The 13575-nt window shown below is 49.8% G+C and overlaps 1 protein-coding gene and 1 non-coding gene across 2 annotated transcripts in view; one reads left to right on the top strand and one right to left on the bottom strand.

Annotated features, from left to right (window-relative positions):
- The window catches only part of LOC115650666 (zinc finger protein 501-like), a 1041190-nt gene that overhangs the window by 543871 nt on the left and 483744 nt on the right, over window positions 1-13575 (top strand). The window lies entirely within an intron of this gene.
- Window positions 7217-7289, bottom strand: TRNAK-UUU. Its single transcript has one exon. It is a non-coding gene; the product is annotated as a tRNA-Lys (tRNA).

The following is a 13575-nucleotide window of genomic DNA, read 5'->3' as shown; positions in this document are numbered from 1 at the left end:
CAGAGCAAAACTTCATAACTTCCCAACCAATGCGAGCACACACAATCCAACAAGATATTAATGTTCAACAGATGAAGACTTTTGAAATCATACCTCACCAGGCAGACTTTGTACAAACCATGCCATCAATATATGAGAGTGGTGAATATGGAGCTTCCAGGGTGCTGCTTTGAGCACAGCATGCCACACTTGGGCTTCCATTGCAATGGAGATGTACCCTTAGAGGCCATCTCTCTTGGGGTAAAGATGGCAGCAAGGCTGGCCTGGGTCATCTGACTTGGGCTCCTGGACATAAAGCTGAGGGGCTAATACCTGTGGTGAAGATATTTGTGTTCACACTGAAGCCTGGGTTCAGAAACCCTCATCCCTCATGGGATCTCAGAGGTTGGGCTCAAGCCCATATGTCTGCACTGTCATTTTATAGTCTTGCAGCCCAAACCCCATAACCTAAGTCAGCTGACCAGGGCTTTGAGACAGGATCCCTGGGTATTTTAATCACTGTGTAGACATAACATTAGGCTACTTCTCCAGTGCAATGAAAGACCCATGGCCAGGGACGGTGCAACCATTTAGGTGACCTAGGCGGTCACCTAGGGTGCGGGGATTTGGGGGGCACCATTTTCTTTGGCAGCGACCATGATGGCAGGATCTTTGGCTGCCCCGGTCGCCACTGGCATTTAGGCAGAGGGAGCTGGGGCAGGGGAGCATGGGGAGGGCCGCCTGCCGCAAGTAAGGGGGGAAGGCAGCACACAGGGGATCTGCCTGCCCCAGGTCACCCCTGCCCCGCCTCCTCCCCGAGCATGCCATGGCTGCTTCAATTCTCCCGTCTCTCAGGCTTGCGGCGCCAATCAGCTCATGCTTTTGCGTGGAGCAGGAGTGAGCTGCGGCTTTGGAGGGTGCCTCAGAGTGGAGGGTAGGGGATGAGTAGCTGTCACAAGGGGGGTGCCTCAGGGCAGAGGGGGGAGCTGCTTTGGGGGGGCACCTCAGGGCGGGGACATGGGGGGGTGCAAGGTGGAAATTTTGCCTAGGGTGTGAAACTTCCTTGCACTGGCCCTGCCCATGGCTGGCCCGTATCGGATTAGTCAGGATCATGCAGCTTGGTCTGGAGTAAAGTAGCAGTGTATGTGTCTGGGCTGAGGCTCAGTACCCTGCTCTAGGAGCCCAGAAGGTTGGGAGGGAGCTTAGCAAGTGGAAATGGTAAAACCGCAGTGAAGTATTACCCTGGACTCATTGGCATTTCTCCCTTTGTCTGTCTGCTTTGGGGCAGTGACAGAATCCTGCTGCATTCGTTATTTCAAAGAGTGGTTTAGGATTTTCATTCTCAGACACTGGGCACAAGGTAGGTCTCAACCATCAGCATAAACTAGGTGAGCTGCCCACAGATTCTGGGAGCCACAATGAGCCATTTGGTGTGAGAGCTCAGACCTGCCTCTGTCCCAGAGGGAGGGAGTCATCCTTGAGGGGACTGGACCACTGACCTATCAGCTCTTAACACCCAAACTTTCAGTAACTCTGTTACCAGTGCCTGTGAGTGTAATTTAAACCATAGGAATAGCCCTACTGGGATAGACCACTGGTCCATCTAGTTCTGAATCTTGTCTTCTGACAGTAGCCAATACCAGGTGCCCCAAAAGACACCACTGGGAGTTGAATCCAGGATTTCCTGTTTGCTAAACAGCTTCTTTAACCAGCTAAGCCATCGTGCCTGCTGTTATTCAAAGTGCCCTGTCTGCCCACACCTGACTATCTGCCAACCCCAACAGGGGCTTGACAAGCTTTGCTTGTGTTTGGATTCTATAAAGCAGAGGAGCAGGTGAAGTTTTGATCCCAAAGTGTGTGTGCGATTCTTTGCACAGGTCTATGCTGCAAAATTAAGTCGGTGTAACTACATTACTCAGGGATGTAAAAAAATTTACACCCCACCCCTGCAAGCAATGAGTTATATCAATCTAACCCCAGTGCAGATAGTGCTGTGTCAACAGGAGGGCTTCTTCGATCAACATAGCTCAGAGAGGGGCTTGATTAGTGAAGACCCAGAGAACAGGTGCCCATGACTCTTGCATTTGGGGAGGCTGGGCATGAGCGCTGGAAGCTCCCTAGAAGCTAGTCTGCCTCTTGCTCGCTCCTCTCCTCCCCTGAGGCCTCCTTGCCTGCTGCTCTTGCCTCTACACCCTCTGCCCCAAGGTCTGCCCACCACCCACACCTCTCTGCCTCTCTTGTGACACCCATCCTGCCTGCCACCCACACCTCTCTGTCCCTCCCCTGAGACCTGCCCTGCCCACCACCCACACCCCTCTGCCTCTCCCATGATACCTGTCCTGCCTGCCACCCAGGGCTCTCTCTACAGTTTTCACCATCCCAAGCAGTGCACCGAATTGCTGCCGGGGACAGCGGGATCAGTCCGTGTGCCCTTAGGGCTGCAGGCGCGTTTCCATGGCTGTGGCAATTCGGTGGCAGCTTCTATGTTTAGTTGAAGTCACCCCGGACAGCTAAACATAGCTTCTAAACATAGAAGCTGCGCTGAATGGCCACCACCGCGGAAATGCGCCTGCCGCCCCAAGGGCACACGGACTGCCCCCACCCCCACCAACGGCAGCAATTCGGTGCTCTGCTTGGGGCAAAACAACAGAGACTGCCGCCCCTTGCAGATTGCCGCCCCAAGCACCAGCTTGGAATGCTGGTGCCTGGAGTTGGCCCTGCTGCCACCCACACCTCTCTGTCACCTCCCCTTACCTGCCTTGCCCAGCCCAGCCCACTGCTGCACCTCTCTGCCCCTCCTCTAAGACCCACTGTGATCACCTCTTTCTTCATGCTGCTGTTGTTATTCCATGAAACATCAAGGATGGAATAAAAAGCTGAGTTTACTCCAGGGTGAGGAAAGAAAGGAGCCACCAACCCCCTGGCAAAGCTCAGTGCCCCAGAGAAAACCTGCCCTCTGCTGTAGCAGTCACTGATGTACTGGGGATGTGACAGGAAAGGAACTGTCTGAATGAAGGCAGGATTAATCAAGGCAGGAAAGGGACAACAATCCTCAGCAATGTCATTAACCACAAACATATTCTCCTCATACTCCAGCCAGAAGGGAAATGGCAGGAATTCTTGCTGTTCAGCCATGGCCACACTTACACAACGGCACAGCAGTGAGTGTGGTGTGGAAATTGGTCTGGTTAAACAATTGGAAATGATCACTCAGTGAGATCAGAACTAGAGTGTAGTGAGAAACCTACATAAAGCAAGTAGTTGTGGCTGAGTGATTAAAGTAATAGATTAGAAATCCATTGGTGGCTCCCTGCTCAGGATTGAGTCCTGTCAACTATGGAGGAACTTGTGGTTCCTTAGTTTCAGTGGCTGAGCATCCTTGGTGTCAATAGGAGCTAGGTCTTGTCTCACTCTCAGGCTGTGTCTACACAACAGAGTTATGTGGCTTTAGTTAAAGCATTTTAATTAAACCACTGTTGCGTGTCCATACTATGTGGCTTGTGTGAGCAAAGCACATCCACGCTAGCAACTCTTGGATCATCACAGAGAGCAATGCCCTGTGGGTAGCTATCCCACTGTGCAACTGGCTGCAGGGTGCTTTGGGAAGGGATTGCAATGTCTGTCGGCTGGTACAGCATCACATGATGCAATTACTCTATTCCATCGTTCCATGGGCATCCTACTGCATTGACAGCCACTTTTCAACTGAAGTGAGTGTGATGGGGCAGAGACTGCGTGTGGGGGGGAGAGAGAGTGTGTGTGTTAGAGAAGAGTGAGTGGGTCTCTAAGTTCAGACAGCCTCTGGAAGCAACCAGTCCTGAGGCAGAGGGAGGGGGACAGCACCAACATCAGTCCCCGTTTCCCTCACTGGCTCAACACAGCACAGCAGTCTCTGTCACACACACACACACACACACACTGCTACCTGCCTGGATCTGTGTCAGGGGTGCTGAATCATGGGGTATAGAGGGCCATGACCCCACCACTTTTGCAAGCCGTAAGGATGAACAACAGAAGGGTGGACAGGGTGGAGTCTTGGGGGGAAGAGGGGTTCTGTGGGTGTGGCCTTGGAGGAGGGGTAGGACGAGGCATCAGGGAGAAGGGGCAGTGTGGGGTTGGGGGCCTCAGGGAGAAGGGATGGAGTCAGTGAGGGGCCTTAGGGAAGGGGTGTCATGGTGATACCATAGTTCTGATGCCAGTGCACCTCCTCTGCACTATAAGGAAGCTTCTGCCGCCTGCTCTACGTTCTCAGTGCAGGAGAAAGCAGCATTCCATGGCAGTGATTTGCTCCTGGCTGCCAGAGCAGAGCAGCAGGCTCAGCTGTCAGAACTTCCCAGAGCTATGAAAGGGGAGGAGCCCAGCCTCTGTAGCAGGAATGCAGGGCAGGCAAGTTCATGGCAGGCATTGTGGGATACTGGCAGAGGCCAGTTATGGTGATATAATGAACGGCAGTGTCTACACTGTCAATTTGTCACTTTAAGTTTTCCGCAAAAAGCTCTAGGCTTCTTGTCGAGGTGGTTTTATTTTGTCACCAAAACAGGGCAGTTTTGTCACCAGACGTGGCATTGCAGTGTGTACGCCAGCCACAAGATGCTGACCGAGGGAGCGTTGTGTGTTTTTCACACACCTGAGCAATATAATTCTGCTGAAATAACTTTGTAGTGCAGACCTGGCCAAAGATTCACACACACACACAGCTTGCAAGGAAAACCTCACCTGCTCCTCTTTCCAGAATCCAAACACAAGCAAAGCTTGTCAGGCCCAGATGGGGAAGGCAGGGAGTCAGTTTTGGGCAGACATGACACTTTAGCCACAGGGAGGCACCATGGCTTAGCTAGCCAAAGAGCCTGTTTTGAAAAAAGGAGATCCTGGGTTCAACTCCCAGTGATCTCTTATTCACTCCCTGTTTGGGGTACCCGGTATTGGCTACTGTCAGAGGACAAAATATGGATCTAGACAGACCTTTGGTCTAGCCTAGGGTGGCTGTTTTATGGTTTAAGTTACACTCACAGGCACTGATGGAGTTACTGAAAGTTTGGGAGTTAGGAACTGCTAGATGAGTGTTCTAAACCCCTCACAGATGACTCCCTCCCTCTGGGACAGGGGCAGGTCTGAGCTCTCACACCAAATGGCTCATTGTGGCTGCCAGAACCTGTGGGTAGCTCTTTTAGTTTACACCGACGGTTGAGTCCTGCTTTGTGCCCAGTGTCTAAGAATGAAAATCCTAAACCACCCTTTGAAATAACAAATGCAGCAGGACGTGTTATTGTCCCTGCCCAAAAGCAGACAGACCAATGGAGAAATGCCATTGAGTCCAGGATTTACCATTTCCACTTGCTAAGCTCCCTCCCAACCTTCTGGGCTCCTAGACCAGGGTACAGAGCCTGAGCCAAGACACATACACTGCAACTTTACAGCCCAAGCTGCATGACCCCAGGTAATCTGACATGAGCCAGCTTTGAGTGTTTCATTGCACTGGAGAAGTAGCTTTGTGCACTGTGTGTGAGAATGAAAATCCTAAACCGCCCTTTGAAATAACGAATCCAGCAGGACGTGTTATTGTCCTTGCCCCAAAGCAGACAGACCAATGGAGAAATGCCAATGAGTCCATGGTAATACTGCACTGCCATTTTACCTTTTTTGCTTGCTAAACTCTCTCCCAATCTCGTGGGGTCCAGAGCCCAGTATTGAGCCTGAGCAGAGATATCTACACTGTAAATTTACCACCCCAGGTCCCTAGCCCTGGGATCCTGCACTGGCACAGGACAGCAGTGGGTGTTTCACTGCAGTGTGGACATAGCCTAGCATTATTTCAACACTGCCATTAACACATCCAAGCCACTATTCTCAAACCCTGGATCAGTCGATTCAGGCTTGTGGGGCCTATGCTGCAGGGTTACAACATTACAGTGTAGACACTTTGGCTTGATCCCAGCCTCTGAGACCCCATGAGGGGTGAGGGTCTCCAAGCCTGGACTCCAGTCTGAGCCCAAACGTCTGCACTGCAGTTTTTAGCCCCACAACCGCAGGAGCCCCAAATCAGCTCATCCAGGCCAGTGGGATTTTATTACAGTATAGATGGCCTCTCAGGGTATGTCTACATTGCAATGTAAGCCCAGGGTTAGCAGAAGTCATGTCAGCAGCCCCAACACAGAAACATAAACCACCAGGGAAAGACCCACCCCCAAATAAGCTGGGCAGTGTCCTTCTCCCTATGGTTCATAAGTGCAGCAACCAAAAGTCCTTTAACATGAGCCGTCCCCTCTCTGCACCCCACTCACAGCTGTTGTCCTTAGTCACTCAAGCCCAGAGGTGCCTCTGTAGAGTTCACCTGCCATCCTGGGTGGAAAAGGGGGAAAATAAGAAGGCACCATACTCACTATGTTATCTAGGGACTTACTCATCCCTCCACAGCCACCCTGTCCTAAAGTTGGCCTAACACCTAAATTTTACCTATTAGAGCCCAGGCCCCAACCCACTTGGCTTTGGAATCCATGTCCCCTGCCTAGCAAGTACTACTGAATTGATGGTGAGTCCCTCAATAGAGGTCTGCTAAGCACAGTTGTGCTCCCCTCTATTCACACAAGGATAACAACCCTTTATTTTTCCTGCCCCTATAACATGGAGACTGCAAATCTAACACCAGCCAAAAGTGATTATTTTACCAAGCAATCCAACATATTGTAAAATCCACATGCTGACTCACACACAAAACCTTGCAAGAAAATCTTCCTGAGGGGGTCTGAAGCACCTGGTCTGGAGGGAAGGAGGGAGCCGTGGGTTGGGATTGAAGGGCGCTGGGAATAGGAGGGGGCTGTGGGTTGGGACAGAGGAGAAGGGTGAAGAGGAGTAGGCTCTGGTTGAGAGCGAGGAGCAGTGTGCACAGGAGGGACTGAGGGTTGGGATTGAGGGGCACTGGGAGAAGAGGGGACATGGGTTTATGCTGAAGAGTATCCTCGTTTGGGGATCCAGCAGGACAGGGGAAGGCAGCAGGTGATTCTAATTCCTTAGGGATATTCTGTGTGTTTGTATGTGTGTGTGTGCAGGGAAGGAACATGCTGTATGCCCACAGGCCTTTATTCCTCCAGGCTGCAAGGACATAGGGGCTGTCAGGAAGTTGCCCCTTCAAACCCACACACAAAAAGGCCCTTTTGAGGAAAGGGAAAATCCTGGAGAGAAAAAGTAACATCAAAGATGACTCCAGAAAGACAGTTTAATATCTTTGTGAGTAGTTTTTCACCTGACCAGGGACTTGAACCCTGGACCCTCAGATTAAAAGTCTGATGTGCTGCCAACTGAGCTAGCCAGGGTCACAAGTGAAAAAAAGCAAGTTGGTGTGGAGGAGAAACTAGTCAAGAAAACAAGAGTGGGAAACAATAGAGGACACCTGCTGCTCTCTCTGGCCTGGTCAACACTACTAGTTTATATCAAATTTAGAAGCATTAAATCGCATTAACCCTGCACCTGTCCACACAACGAAGCTCTTTATTTCGATATAGAGGGCTTTTAATACCGATATCTGTACGCCTCCCCGAAGAGGGGAGTAGCGCTGAAATCAGTATTGCCATATTGGATTAGGGTTAGCGTGGCCGCAATTCAACGGTATTGGTCTCCGGGCGCTATTCCACAGTGCACCATTGTGATCGCTCTGGACAGCAGTCTGAACTCAGATGCACTGGCCAGGTAGACAGGTAGAGCCCAGAGAACTTTTGAATTTCATTTCCTGTTTGCCCAGTGTGGAGCACCAATCAGCACAGATGACCATGCAGTCCCAGAATCAAAAAAGAGCTCCAGCATGGACTGTACGGGAGATACTGAAGCTTATCTCTGTATGGGGAGATGAATCTGTTCTATCAGAACTCCGTTCCAAAAGATTAAATGCCAAAACATTTGACAAAATCTCCAAGGCTATGATGGACAGGGGCCACAACAGGGACTCAACACAGTGCTGAAACTTAAGGAGCTGAGACAATCGTACCAGAAAGCCAAAGAATGAAATGGACACTCACGGAGGGAGGGGCGACTGATGACTGTAGCTATCCCACAGTTCCCGCACTCTTCGAAAACCATTTGAATTCTTGGCTGAGTTGCCAAAGCCTGAAGGGTCAAAAACATTGTCACGGGTGGTTCAGGGTATATGTTGTCATCTCCCTCCACCTCCCATGAAAGCAAAAGGAAAAAAATCATTTCTCACCTTTTATCAATGTCACCGTATGTCTACTGGATGCTGCTGGCAGACGCGGTGCTGCAGCGCTACACAGCAGCATCCCCTTCCCTTCTGGACGGCAGATGGTACAGTAGGACTGGTATCCATCATCATCGTCCCGTGAGTGCTCCTGGCTGGCCTCGGTGAGGTCAGCCAGGGGTGCCTGAGCAAAAATGAGAATGACTCCCAGGTCATTCTCTTCTTTAAGCTTTGTCTAATGGACATTCAGTCCTGCCTGGAATATCAAAGGAGCTGGAGGCTGCCCTCCCCTCCCCGCTTTGAACTCTACTTGCAGAGGCAATAAAGTCAATGTGGTTTCAAATTCATGCATTCTTTATTGCTTCATCATACAAATGGGGGGATAACTGCCACGGTAACCCAGGAGGGGTGAGGGAGGAGGGAAGCAATGGGTGGCGTTGTTGCAGGAGCACCCCTTAGAATGTCATGCAGCTCATCATTTCTGCGGGGTGTCTGGGGCTCTAACCTGGAGTGGCCATTTGCCTCTCGGGTTCTTTAGTAGGCTTTCCTGATAGTCTAGACAGGACTAACTCTCCCTTTAGACAAAACTTGAGTCATTTCCATTTTTGTCCATGCGCCCCTGGCCGACCTCACTGAGGCCAGCCAGGAGCACCCATGACAGCAGCAGAAGGTACAGTATAACTGGTAACTGTCATTGTCAACTTGCAAAGCAGCAGATGGTATGGTATGGCTGGTAACCATCTTTGCTAACTTGCAAAAAGCAAGGGGATGCTGCTGTGTAGCGCTGCAGTATCGCGTCTGTCAGCACCACCCAGATGACAATGAAAAAAGGCTGAACGGGCTCCATGGTTGCCATGCTATGGCGTCTGCCAGGGCAATCCAGGGAAAAGGGCATGAAATGATTGTCTGCAGTTGCTTTCATGGAGGGAGGATTGAGTGACCACATTTACCCAGAATCACCCATGACACTGTTTTTGCCCCATCATTCATTGGTATCTCAACCCAGAATTACAATGGGCAGGGGAGCATGCGGGAACTATAGGATAGCTATCCACAGTGCAACGCTCCGGAAATCAACGCTTGCCTAGGTACATGGATGTACACCGCCGAATTAATGTGCTTAGTGTGGCCGCATGCACTCGACTTTATACAATCTGTTTCCAAAAACTGGTTTCTGTAAAATTGGAATAATCCTGTTGCGTAGACATACCCTGTGATTAACAACTTTGGTGGCTAATTGAAAGGCTGATGGTTCAAATCCAAGTGAAGATGGAGGTATATTTTTTTTATGATGAGAATCCAGTACATTTGAACAGGCAGAAAATCTCCTCAATGTTGGTCTAGCCTCATTGGGCAAGCTTAAGTAACACTTTCTCCAGCTGCATTGGTGGTATAGTGGTGCGCATAGCTACTTTCTAAGCAATTGATCTGAGTTCAAAGCCCAGCCAATGCAGTAATGTGACGTTTTCTCTGCTGGGAATTAGTTTAATTTCAGTCACATTGTATCAGTTTAGCAATGGAATGAGAGAATCAATGTCCTGCAGGTCATTCAACACGCAGTAGAGGAAGAAAGGAGCAGGACTATACAATGAGCTGTTGGAGTTATATTGGTATTACAATCTTTGGTTAATTTTTTAAAAGAAATTTCCTTTACTTCCCTCTCCCTTTTAGACTCAGAGCCTTTAAGGTCAGAAGGGACCAATGTGATCATCTAGTCTGACCTGCTGCACCTTGCAGGCCAAAAGACCTCACCCACCCAGTCCTGTAATAGACCAGGGAGGGGAGGCAGCTCTGTGCACTGCCTGTACCCCACGCAGCGCATGGAGGCCCTCTGCTCCTTTCCCCCCATGGGTGTGCAGAGATGTGCCAGCAGCACTGAGGTGGCTCCCTGCCCACTCTACCTCCATCCCTTCGTGACACTCCCAGAAATGGCCAGCATGTCCCAGCAACCCCTGCGGCAAGGGGAGTGTCTCCATTCACAGCACGTGCCCCGAGTACCAACTCCGCAGCTCCCATTGGCCAGGAACTGCAGCCAATGGGAGCTCTGGGTGCAGCACCTACAGGCAGCAGCACATGGAGACCCCCTGACACAGCCCACCTAGGAGCTGCTGCTGCAGGGTTGAGTGTACCAGTCACTTTGGGAGCTGCATTGCCTGGGGTAAGCGCCATCCCTCCTGCACCCCAACCCCCTCCCCCAGTGCAGAGCCAGCACCCCGCACTCAAATTTCCTCCCAGAGCTTTGCTTGTCTTCCTTTCACCCAGAACCATCCTTCTTCTTCTGGGATGCAAGTAGCCATCCCTGGGAAGCCAAGAGGCAGGCACCGGATTCTACCTCCCAGTAGCCAACCACACCTCCCCAGGCTTTGCAGAATGAATGGTGGTGCTCTACTAACCCCACTTAGCAGCGCTGAGGTGCTTAGCTTCTGCCCTGCCTTCCTCAGATCGACTTTCCTCTTTTGCCCCATTCCTGCCTCACTTCCTCCTTTGGCAATTCAGGCAAAGCAGGCCAGCAGGAAGAGCCAGCCACCGTAGGCCAATCTCCAAGGGCAGAGGAGATCAAGCCACAAGGCTTCAAAAGGTGACTGGCCAAGATCCTCTAGCTTTCCCCTGCTGATGCCAAGGCTTTTTCTCAGCTCGTTTCACCATCCTCTGTCCTGCAGGGGCTGAGTTTATCGCAGGTGTTACCCAAAATTGGACCAGCTAGTAAGTGTAGGGAGGACTAATGACCCACCAGAGTTTGGCAGAAAGCAGCACGTTTATTATACTGACAGCTAAGCTCAAAAGAAGAAGGGGGGGGGGTGTCACACTCACACTTGCATAGTCACGCTCCCAGGACTTGCACGGTACTGGAGGTGTCAAGGTTCTGCAAGGTAAGTGTCCCACAGCGCAGCTATGGACGGTGCGATGAAGGTAAGTCTTCCTGAGACATAATGAAATACAACACAGAGAACCACTGGCCAGGTGGTCCGGGCAAGGGGCATTCACTGGAGGTACAAGCTTGTGAATGCACTCCTGAGCATGGGGCCCCTTCCCCTTTTAAGGACCTGCTCCTCATGGCCTATGACTAGAGATGACTTGGTTGCATCTGGTTGGTCACACTCCATCTTGGGCAGTGTCCATGCTCTGGGTGATCAATGCCTAACTGGAGTCCCAGACACCTTGTCTACCTGGAAGTTCTTCGGCTCTTCAACCAGCCCATTCATCTCACAAGCAATCCAAGAGGGAGCGGTAGGGGGAAAGCCACTTCGCAGGCATTCAGAAAGGGAGAGGAGACAAAAGTGGGAGCAGGGAAAGTATAACAGACCTTTAGAGCATAGAAATCACTGCTGCTCCTATAACACCAGGGACAGGACAGAAGGAGCTGGGAAAATTAAACCAGCCTGTTTATGACTGGTTTCAAACCATGGCCCTTTTGCATGTTAGGCAAATGTGAGAACCACTACACTACAGAAACTCTATCAGACTGCTCTTCCCCTCCCTTCATAAAAACATAAAATGACCATACTGGGTCAGACCAAAGGTCCATCCAACCCCGTATCCTATCTTCCAACAGTGGCCAATGCCAAGTGTCCCAGAGGGACTGAACCTAACAGGTAATGATCAAATGATCTCTCTCCTGCCATCCATCTGCACCCTCTGGCAAACAGAGGCTAGGGATACCATTCCTTACCCATCCTGGCTAAAAGCCATTCATGGACTTAACCTCCATTAATTTATCTGCAAAAAGAAAGAGGAGTACTTGTGGCATCTTAGAGACTCACAAATTTATTTGAGCATAAGCTTTCATGGGCTAAAACCCACTTCATCAGATGCATGCAGTGGAAAATACAGCAGGAAGATATATATATATATAGAGAGAGAGAGAGAGAGAGAGAGAGAGAGAGAGAGAGAGAGAGACACACACACACACACACACACACAGAACATGAAAAAAATGGGTGTTGCCATACACATTATAACTAGAGTGAGCAGTTAAGGTGAGCTATTATCAGCAGGAGAAAAAAACCTTTTGTAGTGATAATCGGGATGACCCATTTCCAACAGTTGACAAGAAGATGTGAGTAACAGCAGGGGGACAAATAAACATAGGGAAATAGTTTTACTTTGTGTAATGACTCATCCACTCCCAGTCTTTATTCAAGCCTAATTTAATGGTGTCCACTTTGCAAATTAATTCCAATTCAGCAGTCTCTCACTGAGTCTGTTTTTGAAGGTTTTTTGTTGTAATATTGAGACTTTTAGGTCTGTAAATGAATGACCAGGAGATCAAAGTGTTCTCCAACTGGTTTTTGAATGTTATAATTCTTGACATGTGATTTGTGTCCATTTATTCTTTCATAGAGACTGTCTGGTTTGGCCAATGTACATGGCAGAGGGGCATTGCTGGCACATAATAGCATATATCACATTGGTAGATGTGCAGGTGAATGAGCCTCTGATAGTGTGGCTGATGTGATTAGGTCCTATGGACAGAGTTGGCAACGGGCTTTGTTGCAAGGATAGGTTCCTGGGTTAGTGTTTTTGTTGTGTGGTTGCTGGTAAGTATTTGCTTCAGGTTCGGGGGCAGTCTGTAAGCAAGGATTGGCCTGTCTCTTAAGATCTGTGAAAGTGAGGGATCATCCTTCAGGATAGGTTGTAGATCCTTGATGATGCACTGGAGAGGTTTTAGTTGGGGGCTGAAAGTGATGGCTAATGGTGTTCTGTTACTTTCTTTGTTGGGCCAGCCCTGTAGTAGGTGACTTCTGGGTATTCTTCTGGCTCTGTCAATCTGTTTCTTCACTTCAGCAGGTGGGTACTGTAGTTGTAAGAACACTTGATAGAGATCTTGCAGGTGTTTGTCTCTGTCTGAGGGGTTGGAGCAAATGCAGTTGTATCGTAGAGCTTGGCTGTAGACAATGAATTGTGTGGTATGGTCTGGGTGAAAGCTGGAGGCATGTAGGTAAGTATAGTGGTCAGTAGGTTTCTGGTATAGAGTGGTGTTTATGTGACCATCGCTTATTAGCACTGTAGTGTCCAGGAAGTGGATCTCTTGTGTGGACTGGTCCAGGCTGAGGTTGATGGTGGGATGGAAATTTTTGAAATCATGGTGGAATTCCTCAAGGGCTTCTTTTCCATGGGTGTAGATGAGGATGATGTCATCAGTGTAGCGCAAGTAGAGTAGGGGCATTAGGGGACGAGAGCTGAGGAAGCGTTGTTCTAAGTCAGCCATAAAAAGGTTGGCATACTGTGGGGCCATGCAAGTACCCATATCAGTGACACTGACTTGAAGGTATACATTGTTCCCAAATGTGAAATAGTTATGGGTGAGGACAAAGTCACAAAGTTCAGCCACCAGGTTTGCCGTGACATTATCGGGGATACTGTTCCTGACGGCGTGTAATGCATCTTTGTGTGGAATGATGGTGTAGAGG

Source organism: Gopherus evgoodei, chromosome 4, assembly GCF_007399415.2.
Source record: "Gopherus evgoodei ecotype Sinaloan lineage chromosome 4, rGopEvg1_v1.p, whole genome shotgun sequence".
In the NCBI taxonomy this organism is placed as follows: domain Eukaryota; kingdom Metazoa; phylum Chordata; order Testudines; family Testudinidae; genus Gopherus; species Gopherus evgoodei.
The sequence above is the reverse complement of the archived record's forward strand: the minus strand, read 5'-3'. Positions and strand labels throughout refer to the sequence as shown.